The 27269-nt window shown below is 46.7% G+C and overlaps 1 protein-coding gene across 16 annotated transcripts in view; it reads right to left on the bottom strand.

Annotated features, from left to right (window-relative positions):
* Tenm4 (teneurin transmembrane protein 4) overlaps positions 1–27269 on the bottom strand; it is a 766582-nt gene that overhangs the window by 433521 nt on the left and 305792 nt on the right. For 3 of the 16 annotated variants that reach the window (XM_076547372.1, XM_076547374.1, XM_076547387.1), the window contains one exon: positions 4223–4319. The exons of the other annotated variants lie outside the window; for them this stretch is intronic. The gene's annotated coding sequence lies outside the window, so the exon portion shown is untranslated. The remainder of the gene's footprint in view (positions 1–4222; positions 4320–27269) is intronic. 16 annotated transcript variants of the gene reach the window in all.

The raw sequence follows: 27269 nt of genomic DNA, 5'->3' as shown, positions 1-27269 counted from the left end.
CACCATGCCACCCATCTCCATCTGGTGAACAGTGGCTACACGCTCACCATTCACAGTGATAGGAGGCCTGGAGGCTGCTGCCCATTTCTGCGCTACCCTAGCTCCGCTCTTAAGTCTTCTTTGGGTTTCAAATTCCTCACCTAAAAATGGAAGCTTACATTAAATTGGTGGCTTTCACTTCCTGCCTGTGACTCATAGTAAGAAATACACAGTGAGAGATACCCGAACCTTGCAGACACAGGTAGGGCGAGGCACCAATCTGCAATGTTACCGACCAACACCAACCTTTATGACCCACCATGTTTCCTCCATTATTGTCACCTGCATTTGTTTATTAAAGTGTGTCATAAGTACAGTGGAGGGAACCCATCAGAACTCAGCAGCTTGATGTAGTTTCAATGGAAACTACATCAAACCGAAGCCAGGGCCAGTATGAGGCAGGCTCGTCATCCCAGCTACTCAAGAGGTTGAGGCATGAGGACTGTAAGTCAACCTTACTCCAAAGTCATCACAAGGATGCATGGCAACTTAGTTTTATTCTCTCTTTCTCTCTTAACCCATATCCCCCACCCCTTTAAAAAGAGGGCTGAGTATATATATCTCAGTAGCATATGGTTTGTCACTGAGGTGTAAGGACCTTAATTCAATCCTTAGTACCAAAGGGAGAGAAAAGAAAAAAATTCTTCATATAAGCAGCCCTCAGATCAAAGGACAGAACAACATTAGTACCTTGGAAGCCATTTCCCACTCTCTCCAAAACCCCAGATCCTCCCCTACGGGTGATCACTCCCCAGACGTCTATGGCAAGGGATTTGTTTCGCCTGCTTTTGTCCTCTATAAAAGGGAGTCATAAAGCTTGGTGCCTGGCTTCTGTCTCTTAGGTTTATGTTTGCAGGGGTCATTAGCAATTCTGAAAGAGCATTGTGGGAAGAGATTGCGTTGTGTCCTTTAAAGGCTGAGTGTGGCATGGGCTTGGCACACCTGTGTGCCACTTGTGATTTTATGTCATATGACCCATGTGTACATTTCATGGTATACCCCACAGGGTGGAACTGCTTTCATGCCCATGTTCTGAGTGCTTGGTGCTGCTGAACACTGTTCCAAAGTCAGCATACCAATTCAACTCAACCAGTGTGAATGTATGTATTCCAGTGTCTTTCCATGGCCACCAACATAAGGTAAAATCCATCCCTTCCATTTGAGTCTTCCTAATGGAAGCATGGTAGTGGTAGCATTTCATGGTGGTTCTCATGTACCTTTTTCTCAATAATAATGATGTTTCCTTGTCTTTACTGGTTGCTTTGCTATCCTCTGTTCAGAAGTATCTAAGCCTTTTGCCCATTTTTTTAAGAGCTGCTTGTCTTTTTCTTATTGACTTATATGAAGAGCTGACTCTTCCCTACTGCACAAGTTTTTGGATAAGGAATCTCTGTTGAGGAGTCAAGCATGGTGAGGTGGTGAGGAGAGCCTGTAATCCCAGCTTTCAGGAGGGGAGGCTAAACAAGGAGAATCATGGGTACCAGGGTAGCCTGGGCAACAAAGAGACCCCATTTCAACAAAGCAAAAATAATTAAATACACGCAATAAAAATATTCTCACCTTCTCTATGGGCTAATGGGTTACTCTATTTGATTTTAATAAATGATGGTCTTGAGTGACCAAATTAATTTCATGACTTGCGAATGGACCACCGACAATTTGGAAAGGGTTTCAGATTGATTGTGTAGTGTCCGTGGGTCTGGATCTCTCCTAAAAACACAACTAGCCCTAGAGCAGTCAGAACCTGTCTGTGTCTGCAGCCAGCAGCTAGCTGTCTGGAGAGCAAAGGCCAGGAGAGTAGTTTTATTTAGTTAAAACCAACTAACAAATCTATTTTCTGCCTTAAATGACAGCACCATCCAATTCTCCTAAAATTCAGCTCTGCCAGGCCCTCAGCTCAGACTGAGGGAAAGGACTCTGGGGATGAGCAAGTTGTGGGACATCTTGGCAAAGACAGAAGATATATTAACCATATGGTTCTTCATCCATGGAGATGGCTAGATCCTTAGAAAATGGTCCCAAGGATCCAAGATATTCCCAGAGGTCCTCTATATCCAACAGGTACGGACCACACTCTTTAATTCTGCCAGTAGCCAGTGGCCACAGGATTCAGGCTTTGCAACATCTAGACTATTTTCTTGGTTGAGGGGTCATTCTGAACAATTTCATCCCAACTCTTCAGAGTGGCTCTCTCCACAGACTTGAGGCTTCAGGAAGGCAGAGTAGTGCCATTGTTGTCAAATAGAGTGACCCTATTTAACCCAAGATAATGGAGCTAATCAGTTGACAGTCAGCAATAGAGTCAGGTTGACTGACTTCCTGGCCTGGGCTATATACTTCATGGCAGGAACCAGACACTGTGTAGAGACTGGTCATGTTAAAAGGGCTGGAGGTTCTCTCACACACATACCCCTGTGCATATACACAGAGGACCATACATAAACATGTGCACACACATAGACATAGACCTGTGTATATACATACTTCTGCTTTCCTCAAAAATCTGTGTGCTGCACTCAAATGGTTCATCACACACTCATCCAAATTTTACCTTGTGCTGCTTTGAAAGTGTTTAAGGGTCCCTAATGCATATATAATTCAAAAGCACAAAGTGTAGGGCATTTTACACTTTACAACTCTCATTTTCAGCCGGTATCTCTCTTGACTCTCGCAACAGCCTTCTAAACATACATAGATACATTATGCTTTACATGGCCCCTGATCAGTGAGTTTAGAACCCTCGTTCCAGGGACATGAGTTCTTGCTGCCTAGGACTAGAGCTGTGACCCTGGCTATGGGGTAGGAGACTTTGTACAGCTCTGGAACCCACCATTATTTTTTCCCTTTCCATTGTGTGTTTCCATGGCAATCATTCTATCCGTATGAGATTCTGAGTTTTAACTTCATCCACTCTCTTGGCTGGGGGTTATGTTTGAATGGGAGTTTATGAGGTATGAACATTTCTCCTGTATGCCTAATAAGCATGTTATATCTTCCTGTTCCCTCTTTATTAGAGTCACCACCACCTCTTGTCCTCTCTTATAGCCAAAGGTAAGTAATTCCATCCCTAGTTAGTGAATTCAAGGACTCTTAATGATTGTGAATCTCCTAGGGACTAGGCACTAAATACCACATGTACATTGCCCCCAACACATTGTCACACAGACCCTCTCCAACAGGCATTAGCATCCCAGTTTCACAAGTGAAGAGCTAGACATTTGCTGATGAGAAGCGACAGTGTATAGCCACATGCATGGTCTGCAAGCCTTAAAAGCCAGGATTAGACCTCGGTCTCACTGACCAGCAAATCCTTACTCATTCCAGTGCCTGAGACTGACTGCCGGAAGCAGCGACTTCCTTACTGTGAGTCAGCAAAGCCATACGGATGGAGGGAGCAGCGCCTGTGGCATCATCTCGCCCCATCTCCTCCTTTTCTCTAAGCTCGGAATAACACAGCTGGCTCAGCATGAGCAAAACCCCAATGAGAACTCACTGCCTCTGCACTGCCCCTCCCACCGCCAGGGCCCTGCAGTGCCCTGAAGTCTGTGCTCTAGGCTGGCTCCAGTTTTAAGGTGACACTTGCTGGGTTGGAATGATGAGCTGAGCAGGACTTGTCCTGGAAATGAAACTATGTGGAATTATTAGAGGAACAAGGAATTTACAAAATGATGGTGGGGTGGGAGATGGGCTCTTGGTGCACAGTCATGGTTAGGACTGTCTAGCAGGGAAGGTTTGGCAAGTGAGGAGGAGGAGGAGGAGGAGGAGGAGGAGGAGGAGGAGGAGGAGGAGGAGGAGTGGATTTCCAATTGAGACAGCTGAGAGAACTCTCCAAAAGGCTTGAATATGGACAGACACCAGCTTCCCAAGTAGTTCCCTGAGCTCTCCAGGTCCAGCCCAGACATCCATGGGAACTTCTAACAGACAGTGAGAAAGAGAAAGGCTCTACACTTCTAACACCCTTTCATCTCTGAGATTCCATAAGCCTGTGAAATATATGCAAATCACTACAGCAATAAACGCATATTCCCTGCTCATTGTTCTTAGGGGGAAAAAAACCTTTATTATAAAATAAATGGAGATGAAGTTACCTATTAGTGCATATTTAAGAGGCAGGATGAGGGGGAGCACCCGTAACATTAACTTAAGTCATGAATACTCTGAAGTGGAAAAAAAATTGACTCACTTTTTAAAAAATCTTCTTAAAAGGGTCTAAGAATAGTCCTTCAAATAATCCTTGAAGTACGCAATTTTAATTTGGACACATGGTAATTTCAGTCTACCTGTTGGAAAAGACAAGAGAGAAATCAGTCATTGTTGATGAGGATTGATGTTCTTACAAGTGTCAGAGAAGATTCTGGAAGCTTAGGGGTGGTGCGGGGGGAGAAGGGGAGGGGTGGGCTGGAGGAGCCACAGCATTGTGGTAGCCCTAAGCCCTAGGCTGGGTTTTGCCTTGAAGACAGCAGTGTCTGGTGTGAGCAAGTGTTCAGTCATCCCGTGTGGCAGGAATGAACGAGAAGGATGGACAGATGAGGGTTATTGTCACACTTTGGTACAGAGAGATGCCCTGGAGGCTCAACTCTTCAGCTCTTTGGGAGGCACTGAGCATACCGTGAGAAACAGCGCTGAAGCCCTGTCTGTGGTGTAGTAATATGAATGAGGGATGCTGGGCCAGCTGCATCTACGGCCAGAGTCCTGGCTCTGCTGCTACCATCAGCTCCAAGCCGGCTGATTTATGACCACTGTTGTGCTTAAATTGGATACATGGACCATTCATTAATTTTTAGCCCTTTCCTTTTCCTAATATAGGCACTGAAGACCATAAATTCCCTTCTAAGTATTATTTTGGCCATATTCCACAACTTTTGATATTTAATATTTCCTTGATTGTTCATTTATAACTATTTTATAATTTCTATTGTCATTTCATTTTGACCTGTGAGTGAGTTAGTAGTGTGTCTGTAAAAAAAAACTCTTAATAGTTTTTGTTTTGTTTTGTTTTTAGAAAACCTCTCATTTTCTTGTTATCGACTTTTAGCTTAATTGCACTGTGGTGAGAGAATGTGGTCTGTACAATTCCGATTCCTTGAAATGTATTGGGAAATGGTTTATGAACTAAAATGTAGTCAACTTTTGTAAATGTTTCATGTGTGCTTGGAATGTTTATGCTTTTTCTGCTGGGATCTCAGGCCAGCTTCATTTTTGCTTCCTGCCTTCCCCTTTTCCCTTCTTTCTCCCGCCCCTCCTTCCACCCAGGGCCTTGTGTGGTCCAGGGTGGCCTCAAATCACTAAGTGGTTGAAGATGACCTTTGACACCTACTCCTCCTATTCCACCTCCAGAGTGCTAAGTGGGGACTGAACTCAGGACCTTGTGCACACTGGGTAAGCACTCCAGCCCAAGGCTCACTCAGCAGCCCACGCTCCACTTCCATTTCATAACCCATGATAGAGGTCGTGGGCAATCCACATAGCTCCCTCCCTCTTGCAATTTAAATCTCCTCTTAGTACTGGTGACAACAAACCAACAGACAGACAGACAGACAGACAACAACAACAACAACAACAAGACAAAACACAGAGAGCATTAGCAAAAGCAGTCCAGATTGGCCCAGCTTTTGTTTATAATATTACCCCGCAGCATCCTGCGCTCACCAAGCCCTTCACGTTTCTAAATAATGACCACATCTGTCACTGGGTCTTAGCAAGTCTGTCTGAACAGAGGTTGTGGTGTCACTCAGAGAGGTGGGGGGTAGGATACTGCCAGTGAAGCTGTGACACAGGGGAATACAGTTAGTCCCTTTGCCCTGCGTCTCTCCACTCCTTCCTCCTGTCACTCCTAGCCCTGCTCAGACACATCTTCTCACTCACTGTCCTCCAGCTCCACCCACCCCATCACCTGCAATGCTGACCTCGTTTTTAACCTGCTTCGTTCCAAGATTACATTCTGACAAGATTTTAATATACAACTCCAGGAGGTAGATTCAGAGGCAATCTCCTTGGCAGGTGTAATTCTGGAACAGGGCTGGGGTTAGGTAGTGGGCGGCAAGCAGAGAAGCATGGAGCTGACAGAGTTCCAACACTCTTCCCTTCGTGAACACCCTTCCCATGACCTTGCCCCCTCCCCCATCCCATGCTCTTTTCTCCCTGGAGCTTAGCTGAAAGAGCTGTCTGTCTCTCTCTTCTACACCTACGCTCTTCTCAGATCACAGTGGTGTGGCTCTCACCCTCAGAATGTTCTCATCAGGATCATGATGATGTCACTGCGAGTTCTCAGTTCGTGGTGGCCTCTCTGAATCATCTGCAGCAGGAGCCACCCACCCTTCTGGAAACTGCCCTGCCTCAGCATTTATGCCACCGACTTCTCCCAGCTCCTTTTCCCTTCCAAGGGATCTCTTTGTGGTTTGAACATGAATCTCCATAATTTCATTAGAATCATTTCAAAAAGAACAATGACCCGAAGGCACTGTTTATTAAGTGCACACTAAGTACATGCCAGTTACTGTGTTTAAATTATTTTATTTCTCTTCATTTGCACAGTAACCACCAGAGGTAGATGTTATTATTTATATTTTCCAGATGAGAAAAAAGAAGACTAGAAAAGTTCTATGAACCCCTAGGACCATTCAGCTGAGACATGGCAGATTCAGGAGTCCAACTCCAGGCCTATCTAAGCCACAGCATGTGGACTCAGCTTTGAGGTCCTCACTCCTGCATCCTCCTAGCTCTTGGTCTCTGGGATTGCCATCCCCACACAGTGCTGCACATTCCCCAATTCACCCTGCCTTGGCTCATCTGGAAGGCCTCTGGTCTGAAAACCACTCATGGCTCCAGGCTCTGCTCATATGTCTGTCCTTCCTCGATGCTTTTGCCAAGCCTCCTCAATGAAACTATTCCCATCCCTCATTGTGAAAAATGTCCATACTGAGCAACCCACGGGCCCATCTCTCCCCTGGGAATTGCACAGAGCAGATTGTTTTTTCGGAAGTCTAAATACTAGAAGCAGCCAAACAAAGGGATTTGTTATCAATACTTTTTTTTTTGGTTTGGTTTCTTTCTTCCTTTCTTTCTCCTCCCTCTCTCTTCCCTCCCTCCCCCCTCTTCTTCTTGATTATTGTTGTTTTTTTAATTTTATTTATTTGTTCTATGTGTATGAGTGTTTTGCCTGGATGCTATCACATGCATGTCTGGGATCCATGGAGGTCAGAAGAGGGCATTGAGTCTCCTAGAACTGGAGTCACAGATGGTTGTGTGTTGCAAGTGGGTGCTAAGATTTGAACTAGGGTCCTTGAGAAGAACATCAAGTGATGACCCATCTCTCCAGCCATCCTCACGATCTTTTTTAATGCTCACCCTTTGAAAAACTATACCAGGCTGTATATGGAAGGAATTTTATTAGAAGTCATGGTGCTAGAGTAATGGAGGAGTTCTGCTCAGCATTTGGGCATGGATGCCATTCACATGATCTGGCCAGGATAGTTGCCAAGGTTACTAAACCAGGTCTTGTCAATTTCTTTACCCAATCACCACATTTTAAAATCCTATTTACACATCAAGCCACACTCAAATGCCTCCTCATTCTTGAGATTTTCGGCTTCTCCTGCCCTAAGAGGTGTAAATGAACACAGTTTCACTCCAGAGTATCTTTGCTAGCTAAGCCACACTTGGCATTCCATCATCCATCATGAATGTCACAGTTCAAGCAGAACTGCAGCATCTTGATTTGAGGCCCCCATCCCCACCCCAGTAGCCTCTGGGCTCAAAGGTGCATTCAATTCATTCCTGGTACATTTAGAACCAAACCTAGGGTTTTGCACACAAATGTCAGTAAGTGACTGAAACAAGATGGCATTGGCATCCAAAAGTCTCAGTGGAATGAAAATGCAAATACGTGGCACTAAATAAGTACCAAGCCCATCCAAAGCTAGGAAGGTCCCAAAATGGGGAGGATGTTTCTTCTGGGCATGAAATTACTAAAAGCCTGTGCATTGTGCCTCACACGCATGTCAGTGAGCTGGTTTTTGACACTCTCCGGGTAAATTAAGCATCGGAAGTCTACATTCAGATACATCCTAGTTCCCCCAGTCAAACGATCAGAGTCAGAGCTTGGAAGGTAGAAAGGGCTCCAGGCAGTCACTACAACCAGCTCCTCTCACAGAGGCACAGCAGCGGGACAAGAGGGGCTGTGTCCAGGAAGCTCCCCGTCCCCTCCCAGACTGGCAAATGAAGCCTCCAGGAAGCCAAGTGCTTTTGGTATCACTAAAAATAAACCTTCCAAACTTCATCTAGATATATCGCAGCTGCAATTTACAGCGTCTAGAACTTCACATGGTATAATTAGCAAATGGATTACAATGATTTATTTTTGGTTTCCAAGCTCAAATGAACACAACCTTCCAGTAGAATGGGAAAAGAAGAGGCTGGGAGCCAGCCACATCCCTTCAGCCCCCTTCCAAAGCCATAATTTCCACGCTGGCAGGCATCCACCTACTGATGTCCAGCGGACATGCCATGAGAGGGGACAGGAACTCTGGGTTCTGGTGTCCCTAGAAAGCATGACTCTGGAGAAAAAGCCTCCAACAGATTTTACTTTTTAGCAACCAGGAAGATGCCCAAATCGCCTTTTATATACAGGGATACCCAAAGGCATTTGCTATGGAAGAAAGAAGAGCCACAAGCCTTAAGTTTATCTCTCGAAGCATTAGCATGTACTAAGCCAAACACAGCCAAGACCAATCTCACGGAGGGATTCCCTCTACAAATACTAGATGCATTTTCAGGACAGCTTCCCTCAGCTTGCCTGGGCACAGGGAAGCCTGCTGTGATGGTTCAGCAGAGGATCGTGCCCAGAGAGGCTGAGCCATGCAGCTAAAGGAAGAGAGCACTGGGCTTGGAGCAGAATTGTCTGCGTTTTCGTTCCTTCCATGTGCCAGGAATAACAGCCCCTTTGAGGACTTTTTATAAAATACACGTAATGAGTAACTCCATCAGAAGATTGCTGCCGATGAAATGAGAAAAGAGTGTGAAAGGGGTTTTAATAAATGAATACTAGAGGTTTTTTGTTGAGTAAATAAATTCCAGAATAGTTCTTTCTTTTGCATGCCTCTGAGTACGTGTATATATGTGTGTAGTTGTACACGTGTGTATGTGCCCATACATGCGGAGGCCAGAGGTCCATGCAGTGTATTGTTCTCTACCATAATTTTTCAGACAGGCCAGCCAGCCAGCTCCAGAGATCTCCTTGTCCCTGCCTTTCAAGCCCTGAGATTCTAGGTGTATGCCACCTCTGTATGTAGGTGCTGGGGATCCAAACTCAGGTCCCCATGCATAGCAAGCATACTACTGACTGAGCAAACTCCCCAGTCCCCCAAAGGATCTTTCAGTCGAGGACTTTATCTGACCAAGGTCCTATGGAATGTTATGGGGGCCAAGGACAGAGCAAGCCTGGGAGGTTATCTTCTCTAGTTTCCTGCATGGTGTCCTGGCAGAGACAGGTCTCCCAGCAGAGCCATTTGGAGCTAGGAGACATGGCTGGGTGTCAGGTCGAAGCATTGACAGCTTACCTGCCACCCTAAAGGCTCCTCCCTTAAACAAGCCAATTCTCCCAAACGCTGACACAGGAGGTGAAAAGAGGCAAACAGATAAAGAAGTGCTTCTCACAGTGAGGGAAGGGAGGCAGTACATACCCAGCATCCAGCCTGTACCAGGCACAGAGCTGACACTTTCACATTGCCCTCATGTGCAAACCTGCTACCTGCCAGCATGCTCCATCACCCACGCCCTGCATGCACCGAGAAGCCTCTTTTCTCCCTTGACTCTAACTGGCCCACCTAAATAAGATGCTGGCTTTCACAGCCACTCCTTACTGGTCTCTAAGCTGAGAGCACGTCAGTGCCATGGTCTGCAATCGGGAAACCTCAGACCTGCCTGAGTCTCCCAACAACTTTCACAGCCAAGAATGGCGGGCTTAGCACACTTTTAATCCCGGCACTCTGGAGGCAGAGGCAGGAGGATCTCTGAGTTGGAGGCCAGCCTGATCTACAGAGTGACTTCCAGGGCAGCCAGAGCTACATAGAGAAACCTTGTCTGAAAAAAAACAAAACACAAAAAAACCAAACCAAAAACAATCCCCCTCAAAAAAAGCAAACAAACAAAAAAACCAAAACAACAACAACGAACCAGATTAGTGGACTTGAAGAGCTTTAGAAGAAGAACTGGAAAGACTGAATTCTATGTTCAAGATTGCTCATGAACATCTCTCCATCTATCATCCACCCCAGGGCTCCATCCAAGACACAAAGGCCCTCCCTCTTCTGCCAGGCCCTCCTCTCCGCTCTCAGTCTCCCTTAGACTGAGTACTGCGGCAGCCCGGCTATGCTCACACCAGAATGTCGGTCCTTCTCACCTCTGTTCTTCAGAGTCCTGCAGTCACATACTGATTCCACTGACTTCTTAAGATGGTTTTAGCACTCAAGACTGAACCCCTAGGCAAGCACTCTATCATGCTACTTTACAGCAGCTTTTACTTTTTCTTTTGAAATCAAGTCTTGCTATGCCATCCAAGCTGGCCTTGGAGTCACAATCTTGCCCAGCTTCCCGTACCTGAGACTTTAGGCCTGCATCACCAGACCCTGTATGAAAGCTTCTATGATCATTGTCTACCTCTTGACTTGAAGGTCAATCCTCTGAGCAGACAGACTCAGGCCCATCCTCCTGGAGCCAGGAACACAGTGAACTCATCAGCACCTGTTTTGTTGATGGTTCTAAAGCAACACGTGGCACCTAGTAGGTGCTTAGTCAAAACTTACTAAGGACATTTCCATGCAAGTCAAGTTCTTTCCTGAAACTTACACCTGGGCCCTTCCTCCTCTGTTCTCCCCTGCATTTCCTAAGTCTGTGCCTTTCCATGTCTTATTTACTCCTGGGACTTAATCATTATTTAGGTGAGCATCTTGTCCTTCCTGCAGACCACAGCAGCTTGAGAGGAAAGCAGAGGAGTTCCATGAAGGGAAACCCTGGGCCTAGGTTCTTAGAAAGGGACACATAGCAGACAGAGACCTCACAAGCTATTTCTGGAGCCAAGCTTCCAGCCTTGGGTTCTGGCTTCATGGGCATAAAAATGCCTTTCTTCCCCACTCCTCCTTTGGCGTGAAATAAATAGTTAGCCATTAAGATGTAAAATGCAGCTGTCACAGTTCATAGAACAACAGGCAGGTTAATATGGGTTCTTAAGAATGTCATTTCCTCATATTAACCCCAGAGCAATGGCGACCTATCAAAATGCACTGTGGAGGGCTCCGGAAGCCAGCTGCTTTTCTACTTTAATAATATTTGATGTTTAAATAACATTTGATGCTTGTTTCCAAGTAGAGTTGGATACTCTGCCTTTTCCCTCCTCCCTCCCTCCCTCCTTCCTTCCTTTTTCTCTCTCTTTTTTCCTCCCCTCCGTCTTCATTCCTACTCTAAGAATATATTGGCTTGAGTTTCTCCCACGGAGATGCATCTGTGGGTTACACTGGAGTTTTGTTCTTGCCTCCAGAGCCCTCTTATCTCAGATTCCTCTTCTCTTTGCTATTCATTACCTCCCCCCATCTCCCAGGCCACCCATCCTACCCACTTGCTGCCTGTCATAGAACTAATGTAATTTTGAGAATGTTTTAGGTTCTTCCCTGCAAGGGGTGAGCTTTATTCTCATGACAGATGTAAGCAGTCACAGCTGGCCTTTTCCAGCACATGTGAGGAGCCACTGCACTCAGAAGAAATGCCTAGTGGTCGGTCATCCTTGCACTATGCAGGCTTGAGGGGTGGGATTTGCACTGAGGCTCTATCTAGCTGGCAGCCTGAGGAAGCTGCATTTGGGCCTGTCCTGCCATCAGACCATTTCAGTTCCAGGGCTAGCTGGTACCCTAGGAGCATCTATAGAGCAATCCTATGTGTCAATTGGCTATCTGTGAAGTGCCCATTGGAATTTGGCTTCCCTTTGGCTGTGCTGAACTGTGCACACTACATGTTTCACAAGAAGTCCTAGAGGGACAAGCTGAAGGGTAAGACATTGCCACCATCAAAACTGCTTGCAGCTCTTCCAGTTCGCAAGGTTCTCAGACCCTAGTGCTCAAACACACTGTTTCTTGTTATTGTTTTCTCTTCCTCACATTACTGAGTACTTCCTCTTTGTCCTTGAAGACTTAAGCCCTCCTCACCATCTGGCTGGCTCTGGGTCTATGGATGATTCTTCCTACCCTATGTTTCCTTGAGGATCTCTCTTATCTTTGGGCAGTGGTCTACTGTTGTCCCTGCCTCCAGAGGATGTCTGAGGGAGTGCCTGCCTGCCCAGCACACACATGCAAAGAAGAGTCAATACATTAATTAATCCATGCATCGACTCTCTGCCTTACCCTCAGAAGAATTTAAGGAAGCTCGAAGATCAAATACACCCCCGAGGAGCTTAGAGTCAGTGGAACGGCAGACACAAAAGCATTTTTCAAGCACAGAAGGGCTGAGATAATAAGATTTGGATGAGGGCTCTGAGGGAGGGAACCTTCCTTCTGGAATCCTTTGGACCAAGCATGATATGAGGGTACACTTGGTGGATTCTTTTTGAACACATGATGTAGGTTGATAGGGGAGACTTGAAGAGCCTTAGAAAGCATATATTTTAGCAAGGAAAATTGAAGCCAGAGAGAGAGGGGGGGGAGAGAGAGCCAGAGATATAGATAGATAGATAGATAGATAGATAGATAGATAGATAGATAGATAGATAGATAGAGCCTGCCAACTAAGGGCAGCTGAGAAATGACCCTGGGACTCCTGGTGGTGACTAGAAACTCTTGATCCAGGTCACTGACTGCCTGTCTGGTAAATTGCTGCTTCCTGTGGAGCCTTAGCTGCTTTACTTATAACATCAGAAGGGTGGAGCTGACATCCCCGATGATAAGCTATGGCATGGCCAGGTCCTGTTCAAATGGTGTATCTGTGCTTCTCCCTGTGATACACGCTCAAGATACACATGGTACAAGGAACCCCCGTTGTGAGTCCCCGAGGCCCAGTTTCTCCCTGGAAATGCTTCTCTGCACAGACTTCCAGATTTAGTTGGCCCAGCAACCTGCACCACTTCCTGGCTAAGCTATGATCCTTCTGACCTCCCTTCATTTCCCATGTTTTCTCTTGTATACCTTCATTCAGTAAATGTGTGAAGTCACTACCCAGCAGTATGCTCCATGTCTACAGCTATAGTGATAAAGTTGACCTAGAGTTTTCCTTTTGGAAATTAGTGGATGTCCTGGCCCAAAGCTTGTTGGTACATAGGTTCCTGGGCCCCAGACTTTTGGTCCTCATCATCCTGGTATTTGGCTTCTTAGTCCTCAGGCGCCTGGTCTTCAACCTCGTGGTCCTCAGTACTTTGGTTTTTGTCATCCTGTTCTCCAGCCATGCACTCAGTGTGGGTGGCCACCAGCTCTCAGTGGTTCTGGTCATGTCGCATGCCTGTCTGGAAGGCATTCTCTTTTGTCTTGGGTCTTTTATTCACTCCCAGGGCCTTGCCTACAAGCTTCAGCTACCTCCTCTATACTTTTTCCTGATCTACCTTCATCAGGGCCAGAGCCATTTTCTTTCTTCTGTAACCACACTATGATGTATTGGTGAGTTCTATCTCTTGGATTCATTTTTCTGAACTTTATAAGGCCAGATATTACTTGTCCATCACTGCATTCCAGCAGTGTGCAAGTCAACAAGTACTTGGGAGAATTTGAACTGGTTGAACTACATCTCATCAGTGTCCTCTTACCAGCCCAAGCTGCAAAGAAGGGCAGAATAGTCCTTATCGTACCCTTTATTTTGCCAGCAAAGCCCATACTTGTCTGTTCAATAGCTTCTTCTGCCCTCGGAATTTGTTCTCAGCTCACACAGGCTCCATGAACCTTGTACCTGCATCTGTGATGTCTACTTAATGCTATGGACTTTACGAGGATGTGCTGACAAATGTGCACCATCCAAAGGAGGAAAATTTACCTTTGTATCCTTTTCACAAGCAAGATGCACTCTGAGGACCATTAGTTCTGCTTTCTACATCCTACAGTTTTGGTTCTTTAAGCAGGGAACTATGATAGCCTTCTGCAAAGTCTGTGAAATCACAGGAGGTTGCAGAAACAGGCAAGACCCTGTCTTGGCATAAGACCACTGGGAGTTGAGCTTCAGCTCTGACATGCCAACTCTAAGGCCACAGTGACTTACTTATTTCTTGTGAGGTGGCTCCAGGGTCTCATCTGAACATCAACATTAGATCACACAACCTTTCTGCTATTGCTAGACTCTTGGGATATGGAATGTGACAGTGGACTCTCAGTGAGACATGACCTTTGGGCCTCTTGGGACAAGTGGGAAGGTACATAGAATGAAGATATCATGCCTCTTTATGGTTTATAAATCTGAAGTTGAGGTTATGCACAATGTTCCAGTGAAGCCTCCAACAATGTATGTACCACACACTCTGTCTTTTTTTTTTTTTTTTTTTACAGAGAAGTAATCGAGGCTCAGAGACATTGGATGATTTGTCTAAGAACATATTGCCAGAGGGTGGCAGAGAGGTTTTCCTGGACTAGTGAACTTTCTGCCTCAAAATCTGGAGCCTTCAGTGGCACCAGGCCACAGAAGAAGCCATTTAAACATTTACATGGGTCTTCAATTAATAGATATGTAATTCTGTTCTGATGGTCACCTCTAAAGAACTATGGTAACATTTCCTCCAAAACACTAGTATAGTTAAGTGGTTTATGCTCACTGAATAGCCACTAGCCCATCTACCTTCCTGGGGATGGAGTGAAGGAGAGTTTTTGCAGAATATTTGCTTACACTATGTGAAGTGTGTCACTGTGATTGGTTTAAGAAATAGCTGAATGGCCAATAGCTAGGCAGGAGGGATAGGTAGAATTTCTGGAGAGAGAGGAAGAGAGGGAGAAATATAGGTGCAAGGATTATGCCAGAGAGGCCAGGAGACGTGGAACAAGTTGGCTGTACAGAAATGGAGAAGAGGTTCAAAAACCATTCAGTAGAACATAGATGAATAGAAGCAGATTAATTTAAGCTATAAGAGCTAGTTGGGAGCAAACACAAGCTAAAGGCCAAGTTTTCATAATTAATAAGAAGTCTCCATGTCATTATTTGGGAGCTGGCGGGTGGGACATGGAAAGACTCATCACAGAGAGTGGAATGGATATATGTCATACCTAGGGCCAGAGAAGCAGCAGCCCCATCCTGCTCTTCCTCTATAATCTTTAGTTTGCTTTCTATTTCTGCAATAAACACCATGACCAAAACCAACTTGGGGAGGAAAAATTCTATTTCATCTTAGAGTTTATAGTCCATCATAAAGGAATGCTGCGGGGTGGTCTGTATGTCAAATTGCTCTGATTGGTTAATAAATAAAACACTGATTGGCCAGTGGCTAGGCAGGAAGTATAGGCGGAACTAACAGAGAGGAGAAAAGAAAGAACAGGAAGGCAGAAGGAGTCACTGCCAGCCGCCACCATAACAAGCAGCATGTGAAGATGCCGGTAAGCCACGAGCCACGTGGCAATTTATAGATTTATGGAAATGGACTAATTTAAGCTATAAGAACAGTTAGCAAGAAGCCTGCCATGGCCATATAGTTTGTAAGCAATATAAGTCTCTGTTTACTTGGTTGGGTCTGAGCGGCTGTGGGACTGGCAGGTGACAAAGATTTGTCCTGACTGTGGGCAAGGCAGGAAAACTCTAGCTACAGAGGAAAATCAAGGCAGGAACTCAAGTCAAGACCTGGAGGTAAGAATTGAAGCAGAGGTCATGGAGGAACACTGCTCACAGGCTTGCTCCCCATGGCTTACTCAGCTTGTTTTTTTTTTATACTGTGTAGGACCACCTTTCCATCGGTGACACCATCCACAGTGGGCTGGGCCCTCCTACATGAATCATTAATCAATAAAATGTCCTCTAGGGTTGTCCCCATGCAACCTGACCAAGGTGTTTTCTCAACTGAGGCCCCCCTTCATCCCAGAGCATTCAAGCTTGTGTCAAACTAACAAAACAAAACAAAGCAACTAACCAGGAAATTCCACCAAAGTGACCTTGGAAGCCAGGACTTTAAGGCTCAAGAAGCATGACCTTCAGATGTGATAAGAAGAAAGAAATCTTCATGTGCCCACTAAACCAAGTTTGGAGATCCTCTCTCACTCTATCTTATTCTAGTCTACCCTGACTACTGATTCTGAGTTGAAACTATTGATAAAACACCAGATCAATATGGTGAAAATAACGGTTTGTGTCCACAGAGTCTCCTTCCTATGGTTTCTATGATCCTACTGTCCTCCTCTCCATCTGTGACTGGGGAAGAGAGGGAAGCTTCGGCCATTCCTCTCAGTTCTGAGAAGCTAAGGACAGCCACACTCCTCCCCCTGTGCCCACTCTCCTGGCCTGTCCCAGTTGATAAGAAGGGTAACAGAACTATAGGCTCATTCACCCAGTCACTCACTGCTTCTGCTGTCACTCCACCTCTTCATTCAGCTACTCATTCATTTATTCACTCACTCACTCACTCACTCACTCACTCACTCACTCACTCACTCACTCATTCATATTAATTTCTCCACATTTCACCATGACGTATTTACTCACTTATTCACTTGTGGGTTTCTTAACAGATTCATTTACTTTTCATTCATTGATTCATCTTGCTTATCATTTTTCATCTACTCCTTGGATCAACCCACTCACTCATAACCCTTCTCACTTATTTTCCCTTCCTTTCCCAAGCACAATCACTTATTCATTCCCTGCCTGCCCCCTTGCTTGTCCCTCTCTGCTTTTCAGCACAGCACAGCATCCTACCAGGAAGCTGAACCTCCCTTGGCTAGGTCCATTAGTCCTCCCTTCCAGAACATTCTCTTCCATTTGAACATCAGCTTGCTGAGCTGAGCAGGCATGTCTCCTGGTGTGCGGGGGACATGCTTTCCACTCAGGAACAGATGTTCCTGTAATTACTGTTTTGACTTTCACCCCCTAATGCCAGAACATTCTTTCCACAAACTCCTGCAGCACACAGGAAAGCAAGTAGACAGCATGGGCAGGGAGCTCAGTGCCTAGGGGTACAGATTCCATGGCATGATGTAGTGCTGGCAGCCAGGCAGGGCATCTGGAGGGCCTCTCTACTCCAGGATATGGGGTCTTAACTGAGCTGGGACAAGCAAGGAAACTCGGTAAAGCAGGATGGGGCCTCCTAGGGAGGAGGGCTGATGGATGCCAGGCATGAGCAGCCTGGCGTTTCACCTTTGTGGCAGGCCACAGGAGTCGGAGAACATTTGCCACCACGGAGGACACTGTCAACAATACGATGGCAGAAAATGAAAACGATACTTTTCTAGCTTCTTATGTGTGCTGAGTGTTTCTCACACTCGATGCCAATTGTGCCTCAGTGTGGTCTCCCCAGCCTTTCATTCTCCTGGGTTTTAGCTGGTTTGTGACCTCTCAGCCAAAGACCACATTGCCTAGATTCCCTTGCTGAGAGATGCATCCAACAAAGTTGTGGCCACTGGGTGTGAGCGGAGATGATTTCTGCGACCTCTCAGATGTGCCCTTGAAAAGAAGCCGGGCATTCTCCGCTTTCCCCGTCTCCACCTGCAGCAGAGAATGGTCCTCAGAGAAAGAGAGTTACTGTCATCCATCCGACTTTGGGGTTAAGGAAGTGTTACAGGGCCTGGAGGAAAAGGAGAGAGTCGGTCCTGGTTCCTGAGGAAACGGGGGAAACAGACTTTGTCTCTGGTGGGATCTCATGCATCATGCTTGGCCATAGTGGTTGGTGTGACAATAAAGCAACAAGCCAGTGTGGACTACACGCTACGGGAAGAGGAAGTGCCTGCCGCTATGGGAAGAGGAAGTGCCTGCCGCTACGGGAAGAGGAAGTGCCTGCCGCTGCATCCTGTTTCCTGGTGGAGAAACACCTCAGAGGCACACTCTTGCCTCTTCTCCCTTCCTTGAGCTGTCTTCTGAGTACAGAGTCCCCTGAAGCCTCTTGTCTACTCAGAGCCCCAGAGTGCACCCAAGGAGGACCTTGGGAGATGTAATAGCAGTTTGAAATGAGATCACAGCGGGTTAGAGTGAACGTCACATTCAATGAGAACTGCTGGAAGACAGGAAAAGACACTGGTCAGGGTAGGGGACCTTTGTGACAGTGCAGGAGGAGCTTGGACCATTGCATCTACAAGCAAGGAGCCTCAAGGACTGTGCACAGCAGCCAGGGGTGGCTCTAGAAAACCAAGACTCTCTGGGTGGAGGGTGTGATGCATGCAGGAGGAAGACGACCCACCCAATCCCTAGGCAGCCTACAGAAAGCAAACCTTACCCTTTTGCTCTGGTTGAATGGGTCTCTTTTTCCTTCCTCTACCCTCTGCTCTCCTCGTCAGAAAGCCAAAGTTGCATGATCCCAGGGTGAAGTGGCATCAAGTCCTCTGGTTACAGATGTGCAGCCACACTGAGGACTTTCCTTTGGGATCAAGGTCAGAGTGGCCTCTGAGGCCATACCACCCAGCATGAGGGCTGGGTCCACCATTAACAGTTGTGTGTGGCAGGTGAAATTAAGTCTTCATTTTCATGTGGAAAATGGGGGTAATAACAATCCCTTCCTTACAGAATCGTTGTGCCATTTAAATTAGTTACTACTAGAGAACACTTCAAAAGATGTGAACAAACAGTGCTTTGTCAGTGTTAAGGCTTGGCTAGTGCTGATAGTGCACTGTGACTGTTTTTATTATTACCATCCTCCTCTCTCTGATTCCCCTGCGTTTCAGCTAACGCTCAGGATGGATGACTGGCATTATTTTCATATCCTTCTTACTCCCCCAGAGTCTCAGAACTTATCAACTCGAATCTTCATTAACTTCTTTTTGCAAGTGAAGAGATTGCCTCAGAGAGGAGCAGGGACCCCTGGTTACCCTTGGAGGCTTCACAATCTCCGTCTGCCTTGAGGGTTGACCTACTAGGCCCCCCACTAGGTGGGATTGGCTGCAACTCTCCCATGCATCCCAGAGGTGACGGGCTGCAGCCCAGAGGGAAGAAGTCCTTGTTATTCCCAGTGTAAGCAGGCTCTGCCAAAGTAGAGGGCTCTGTATGGCTGAGGGCTGCAGAGAGAGAAGCACAGTACATATGAGGCCTCTCTTCTTGGTAGGCTCTAGGGCCGCAGCCCTGGGTGAGGGCAGCTTGCTTCCTTGATTCCTTAGGGAGGAATCTGCTCCCACTGTACAGAGAGGTCAGAATCCCCCTCACCCCAGCTGCACAGATGGGCTGAGAGGAAAAGGTTGGGCTTGGGGGAAGCAGGGGAGCCAAGGGAAGGAAGGGGTGGGGCTGAGAACTCTGATTCCAGATGCGGGGCCAGGTACTCCATCTGTGTCTATACCTCGTCCTGAGAATGGTGCCGTGCTACATGTGCAGAAACTGAGGCCAAAGAGTGGGAGGCACTCATTCAGGCCTCATTACCCGGAACATTCAAGGGAGCCAACCCTGTCTGGCACCTGTTTCGACACCAGGGAAACATCAGACTTCTCTTCTATACCGCAAACAGGCAGGGTCCTTAGGGTTACATGCAGACTCAGGAAGAACTGGAGCCTGGGCAGGTCCTGCCACACTTCAGGGGTTGATCGTTGACAGCATCCGCACTGGCTTAGGTGGTCCTGAGTGGCGCTTGTCACCCCGTGCAGAGCTTTCATTTTTATTATCTCTTGGGGCGTGACAACACGGAGTGATTGCTTATTGTGAGCTGTTCTGAGTGACCGCACTCACATATACTATCTCATTTTTCATCATGCTCTGTTAACATGCTTCACCTAATTCATGAGGAGAATGAGGCACGAGAGTTGGGTTACCAGCAAAGTGGGGTCACCCTCTGTCAGTCAAGCTCAATTTTGTAGACTGGCCATGATTAATTCACTCAGAACTGTCGGGGAGGTCAGTTATACTATCATAGAAGAGGGAATGAAGAACAGGTCTTAAAGTCTGAATAGGAGTTACCTAGGCAGAAAAACATAGGTGAAGAGTGGGCCAGTGCTGTTAGGATGTCCTTCTGTGAATGTGTGTTCCTCGAATTGGTTGATAAATAAAGCTGTTTGGCCAATGGTGATGCATAATATGGTTAGGCAGTACATTCAAACTGAAGATGGAGATGAAGAAGGGTGGAGTCAGAGAAGATGCTGCGAGCCGCCCAAGAAGCAAGATGTGAAAGAACTGGTAAGCCACAGACCACGTGACGATACACAGATTAATAGAAATGGATTAATTTAAATGTAAGAGCTAGCTAGTAATACGCCTGAGCCATTGGCCAAGCATTTATAATCAATATAAGCCTCTGAGTGATTATTTGGAAACTGCTATGGGACAGGGTGGGACAGAGAAAAGCCTCTGGTTACTGGTCAGGAAGTCCCAGACAGGAAAAAGAAAATGAGAGAAACTTGATCCATGGTTAAGAGGCAAAATTATAGTGTGCAGAAAGAATGCCAGGTAGCTCCACATGGGTGGGGGTAGGAGGTTGAGGTGTCATTTTGGGAATGAGGTTGCAGAAGTGGAAGGGACTGGCCCTTAGTGGCTGAAGAATGCCAACATAGATGCTAAAACAGTTTGCTCATCCCTTAGCCACACAAGGTTTGACTATTTCCCACAGGAAGTTACATCACAGGAAGTTACCTGGGGAAAAGGAGATGCTGCCAGCAGTCAACAATGTCATCAAAGCTCCTTTTACACTGTGACTCTGCCAGCCTTAACATTTACCTCAGGTCTTATCTGCATCTCTAGTTATGAAGTAACACAGTGAAACACAGAAAGGTTAAGAAAGTGACCCAAGGGGCCTAGGCTGGAGGAGAAGGAACTGGGTAGTCTGGGTCTCATGTCTTCTGTTAGTCACACATTTTTGTGCATTTTAGAAAGCACACTTTGACTTTATGATGCCTGATCAGGAGAAAGGATTCTGGACATGGGAAGGGGAGGGAAGGTACCACTGCCTGGGGGGCCAGTCTCTAGCAGCACGGGAAAGAAACAGAGTCAGAAGACTAGGCTTTTCTACCTGAGGGGGCTTAGGGAAAAAGACACTCCTGTGCCTCTGACATGGCCGCTGGCAGGGAGGGAGTGTCAGGACAGAGTCAGGCTTGGCATAGGCTTGAGGGTGATTCATGACTAGAAGCTCAGGGTGGGCTGCTCATCCGTTCTCTAGACTGGGCCCCCTCTGGGGGCACTAATGTTGGACACAGCAGAGATTCCAAATGAAGAGTCACGCCTGCCATCACTGTCACTGGTTGCAGACTCCCCCACCCCCCACCTGCCGCCACCGTGTGGTGGTGCTGAGACCAAACCAAGCACCAGGCAGTGTGCAGAGCTGCAATCTTCTGGGGTCTGTGCCCGGAAGTAGGAGGGACAGCAAGGCACACAGCATCAGGGGGGATCCAGGACTGTTCGCTGTCACCCCTGGTGACCTGAGGAGCTCTCCGCAGCTGTAGGCAAAACTTTTACTGCTGGGTTAGACTAACTGTGGAATCTCAAGTCTTGCCTGCATCCACCCCCCTCTGCGGTGTGACTCCTGGGAGTCTGCTCTGCCACCTGTTAAACCTAGCCCTAGGGGAACAGGCCCAGGCCAGTCTACAGAGGATGAAAGCCATCAAGTTTCCTCTTGTGGTGGTACTATTTCTTTGCCCTAGGTGACACTCTACCCCAGGGGATCTATCAGCTAACTCAAAGTACCTAGCTCATCCTCTCTGGTCCTGGGAGAGAGAGAGAGAGAGAGAGAGAGAGAGAGAGAGAGAGAGAGAGAGAGAGAGAGAGAGAGAGAGACCCAGGTACCTATGTGCAGAGGACAGAGGACAATCACAAGTAGTCTTCCTCAGGCACTCTGTCCATTGCATTTCTATACTTACTTGTTTGTTTGTTTACTATTTATTTTTTTAGAGGTAGAGTCTCTAACTGACCTAAAAAGTCATCAAATAGGATAAGTGCACTGGCCAGAGGGCCCCAAGGATCTGCCCATCTCTGCAGTACAGGGACTACACATGTGCAGCAGCAGGTCCAGCATGTTTTCCACATGAACTATGGCAGTTAAACTCCACTCCTAATATTTGCCTGACAAACACTTTCCGAGGGAGGGAGCTCTCTCCAGCCACAGACTTGGCTAAGCTTCAGAATGAAAGTCCAACACCTCAAGAACAGATTTAGGCAAAAAGAGACGGCCAGTCACTAGGTCTGACATCTGGGGTATGAATGAGCCAAGCTAGGCTTGGTCCAGACTCACAGGTCTTCTGAGCAGCCCTGAAGACGCAGAAGTCACACCCAGCCGTGGAGTACTTGAGAAAGTTTGGAAGTTGTGGGAAGGTGAGGAACCTGTCTGGACTCACTGAGCCAGGAATGAGTCTGGAATGCAGACTGGGGCTCCAATCCCTCTCCTTCCACCCAGCTGCCTCTTTAACCAGCACATTTGTGTAGCAGGAACTTGAGCTTCCCCAGAGACTGTTAATTTAACAAATTTCTGCTCATGCTTGGCTCTCAAAGATGGTTTTCTTTACAAGATCCAATGTCAGAGCATATGCTATGACCCCTTCCCAGAAGCACTGATGAGACCCATGCTTAACCACAAGCCACCACCAGTTCCACTGTGGCCACAGAGCAGGGAAAAGGCAAGTGCTTGTCAGTCAAAAAAGTCACGTGCTCAAATGTGCCTCATAGAATGTGTACTCCCCATGCCATACAAGCCCAAAGCCACCTAGACTTTGAGCAGAACAGGAGCTCACTGGGGGATCTGAGTTCTAATTCTGGCATACACCAGCTTCTGGACCTTGACCACATTATTGTCCTTCTCTGTCAGATTGGGTATTGAATTATTTTATAAAACCTGGATCATCCATGGTGGATTCTTTGTGAGTAGTAGCCATGGCTTGTTCAACTTGGTATCTAGAGGCCAGCACTAGGCACTGGACCTGCTTACTAAATGTGTATTGATGAAATACATTGCTTGACACCATGTGGGGTCATGACGTTTAGTCTTGACTTTCAACTTGATTGATCTGGGAAACACCTATGCAATTTGTAAAGGAAAGCTCTGGGTGAGCACATTTCCAGAGACAGTTTGATCCTGAGGGCTCTGAATTGGTCTGGCCCACTGATGGGTTGATAGACTATTGGAAAGTGGTGGAACTTTGGAAGGTGGAGAATGACTGGAGAAGCATGCCATTGAAGACATACCCTTGGGATTTTATCTTGCTATGGCCCTGGTCCTTTCCTATGGTGGCTCATCTATGTTTCCTGTCTGCTATGGTGTGAGCTGCTTCACTATGCTCCCCCTGACATCATGGCTCAGAACCCCTGAGACCCAGCAAAACAAATCTGTCTTCCCTTCAGTTGTTTCCATCAGGTATTTGATCATAGTGACAATAGAACCAAAATAGGACTCTCTCTCTCTCTCTCTGTCTCTCTCTGTCTCTCTCTGTCTCTCTCTGTCTCTCTCTCTCTCTCTCTCTCTGTCTCTCTCTCTCTCTCTGTGTGTGTGTTTGTGTGTATTGTTATTGTTGTTGCTGCTGCTGCTGCATGCATCTGAGCTGGTGGGCACATTAGCTTGTGTTCTGTCTGCAGATACCAAAGGAAGGCTTTGGGCATCTTTCTCTACACCCTCTGCATTACTGCCTAGAGACAGGATCTCTCACTGAGCGGGAAGCTCACTGTTTCAGCTAAGCTGGACAGCCAGCCAGTCCCCAGGATTCTCAGGTCTCCAGTTACCAATGCAGGGAGAGGTTGGGCCATGTGCATCCATGCCTGGCTTTTGGCATGGATGCTGAGGATCTGAATTTGGTTCTTTACTCTTGCATAGTAAGCATTCTCACTCACTGATTCACTCTCCCAGCCCCAGCTTCTGTTCTTTTTCTGCTCCTAAAGCAATGAGTTTCTCTAGTCATTTTGGGACCTTGGCAGATTCTCTTGGAAGAAGTACAAGTTTTCTCCCATTCCAAGGAAGAGTCATACTGAACTTTGTCTTTCTATCTGGGCATCATTGCCCCTAAGTGATTTGGTTTGATTGTGTTCTTATGAGCCCTTTCCTGTCTGGTTGTTATGAATACATTTGGGATAGAGACAGCTTCAGAATTTGGGTAGAATACTGGTGGCGGTGGCCGGGGGGTGGGGGTGGGAACAAAGAACAAACAGAGCACCAGGAAGACTCCTCTTCTCTCAAGTGTCATCCAGTCTCAGGAAGCTGGACAGTAAGACTTCATTACCTCAGGATTCGATGCTGGGCAGATCACTACCTGTCTGAGAAGCAAGATGAGTCAGCTGCAGTAATAGCTCAGACTATCCTGGGCTTTTTCACTTTCAGGAGGTTCAGTTACACCTCCTCAAAGTTCCTATGCTGACATTCCAACTCCTGGCACCTCAGTCATGTGATCTTATCTGGAAATGGGGTCATTGTGGAGGCAGTTCATTAATTGAGGGTGAGGTCAAATCTAAGTAGCCTGGGCCTGGAACAAGTCAATGGAAATTTGACCCAGGAGGTGAGCCCTGGGGGAGCATCTTGAGAAAGGAAGGCAGGGACCAGGTGATGCATCACATCTACTGGTCTAGGAGTGCCAAGGCTGACAGCGACTAGCAGAGGCTATGGAAGAGTAGGAGCACATGCATCTTGCAGCCCGTGACATCAACTGAGTCTCCCAGCCTCCAGATGGTTACTGTGTGTAGTCAAAATCACCACCTTGTGGTGCCTTGCTGTGCAGTCCTAGGCTGGCAAGATGATAGAGGAAGAGTATGAGACACCTTTCTATGGTTTAAGGTCAGGAGGGCAGTGCAAATTTCCTCAGTTGGAGGAGGAATCAGGAAGGGGATCACAAGAAAACCACAGGGACTTGCACTGATCTGTGCAAAGGCTCAAGTGAGTTTCAATCTGACATGGGAAGTAAAAGGCTGGGACCCTGGCTCAATGGTGCCACCAGGCTCAGGCCCATGAAGCTCTTCTTCCTTTTCCCTAATGGATGCATGTGTCAAAACAGAGGTAATCAGAGGTAAGAAAATGAACGCTCAGGATAGGGCAATGTTCTTGTTAGCAAGGTGGAGGCTGAACTGAGACTAGAACATGGCAATCTACAAATACCTTCCAAATCCCAGCATGCACTGGCCAGCAGACATACAAAACGATGCCGTTTGTGTGAAATGCTATAGGCTCCGTGGGCACAACTGTATATTTAGACATTCTCAAGGAGGGAGGCTGGCAGGAAAGTGGTTCTTTTCATTTTCACAGATTATTTTAGGAGCTGGGACAAGTGAAGATTTTCTTCCAAGGCTGGAGGAAGTCCTAGCCATGAAGAGGCTGTGGAGTAGGAAGTAAACAGTTAGGACCTATATGAAGCCTTTGGTCAAAAGATCAACCATGAGGTATTGTTAAATGGTGGCGAATCTACAGGCTGATTAAGTGGCATGTTTCAGAAATCATTGGGGGAGGAAGAGGAGAAGGAGGAGGGGAGGATGGCATGGGAACCTGAGTTCCATCTAGGGTAGGAGCCACATGGCATGGATGGTGAATCAGAAAGCAGGGGGATGTGCCCTAAAAGAATCTGAGAAGTGAGAGAATGGAGAATACTCAGCTTTTGAGGATATCATCAGCCTGGCTAACGCTGAGGGGTGCTTCATACTTACCTAGCATTTGTCACACAGGAAATAACATTTTCAATAACTGTAGCAAGCTCACTATTTTCTGTAAATGACAGTGACTCCATCACACAGAGAAAGTCCTTTGGAGGGGGTGATGGTTAGTTTTAAATGTCAGCTTGCTACAACCTAGAACTAGTTGGGAAGGGAGTTGAGGATCTATTTACATCAGTTTGGACGATGGACAGACACGTCTGTGAGGGGTTGTCTTGACTGTCAAGCGATGTAGAAAGACCCACCCTGAATGTAGGAGGCACCATTTTATGGGCTGGGCTCTGGACTGTCTAAGACTGTGGAAAGCTGGCTGAGGAGTAAGCAGGAAGGCAACACGGCTGCATTAGTTTTTTTTTTTTTTCCTGCTCCCAACTGTGGAAGCTCTATGCAATGCCCCTTTAAGTTCCTGCCTTGATTTCCCCTTAATAATGGACTTTTATGTGGAGTGGTAAGCTACACACTCTCTTCCCCGAGTTGCTTATCTGTCAGGATGTTTTAGCACAGCAATGGAAATGGAACTCAAGAGGGGAACCTGAAGCACTCCATTCTTGTGATATTCCAGAGTCAGAAGGTGTGAGCCAGGCCTGCCACTGGCAAACAAAGATGCAAGTGTAGCCCACTGCAGCTTCCAAAAGAGACACCATGGACTGTGGCTTCTATGCATTCAGCTGATGATTCAACCAGGTTCCCAGCCTGCCCCTCCCTGGCTGGATCTCTGTTTATCCAGTCACTCTGATAGGAACACCTCACACGTCTTCTCACTCTCTCACTGCTCCTAACCCAGTAGCCCATCTTCCCACTCAACCTGCACATCCCATCCCCATGTGTTCATCTGCGTCATTCCCCTGACTCCACCCCACCCCTGGGCATTGCTGCCTCTATGCTCAGTAGCAGGAATCTTTGGCTCCATCACCCCACTCAGACACTTGCTTTTCTTCTATGGAGGGGAGGAGAGAAAAGAGGGTGAAAGGAGAAGAGAATGGAGGAACATGGAAAAGACAGGAGGGGAGAGAAGAGAGTACTTCTTTAAAAGCACAAGTATGATCATACTTGGCCAGAATCTTCTAGCAGCTTTCTATTGTGTTGAGAATTAAGGGCCATCCTTTTATCTTGTTCTTACGTGTTTGTGCAATTAATGTACATTACATAAATGCACACACAAAATGTAGGTATATTGAGCATATGCCATGCAAGGCTAGCCTCTAGCTTCCAAGCTACCCACATCTCTATTAGGAGAAATCATAATTCCTAATGTTGAGAGGTTTGTTGTTGTTGTTGGTGGTGGTTATGTGTGTGTGTGTGTGTGTGTGTGTGTGTGTGTGTGTGTGTGTGTGTGTATGCACACATTCACTCATGAAATTGGGGATAGAACCCAGGACATTGGTTTTATGCCTCTGGGCAAGTGAGTTACCATTGAGCTGAATCCTCAACCTTTGTTTTTGACATTTTTTTTCTTTGCTTGTTTATTTGAGACAAATAAACTCACTTCCTAGCCCAGGCTAGCCTAAAACATATGACCCTGTTCTTCAGCTTTCCAAATCCTGAGATTATAGCCACCACGT

The sequence above is a fragment of the Peromyscus maniculatus genome, chromosome 1 (genome assembly GCF_049852395.1).
Source record: "Peromyscus maniculatus bairdii isolate BWxNUB_F1_BW_parent chromosome 1, HU_Pman_BW_mat_3.1, whole genome shotgun sequence".
NCBI classification, from domain to species: domain Eukaryota; kingdom Metazoa; phylum Chordata; class Mammalia; order Rodentia; family Cricetidae; genus Peromyscus; species Peromyscus maniculatus.
This window is presented reverse-complemented; position numbering and strand designations above follow the sequence as displayed.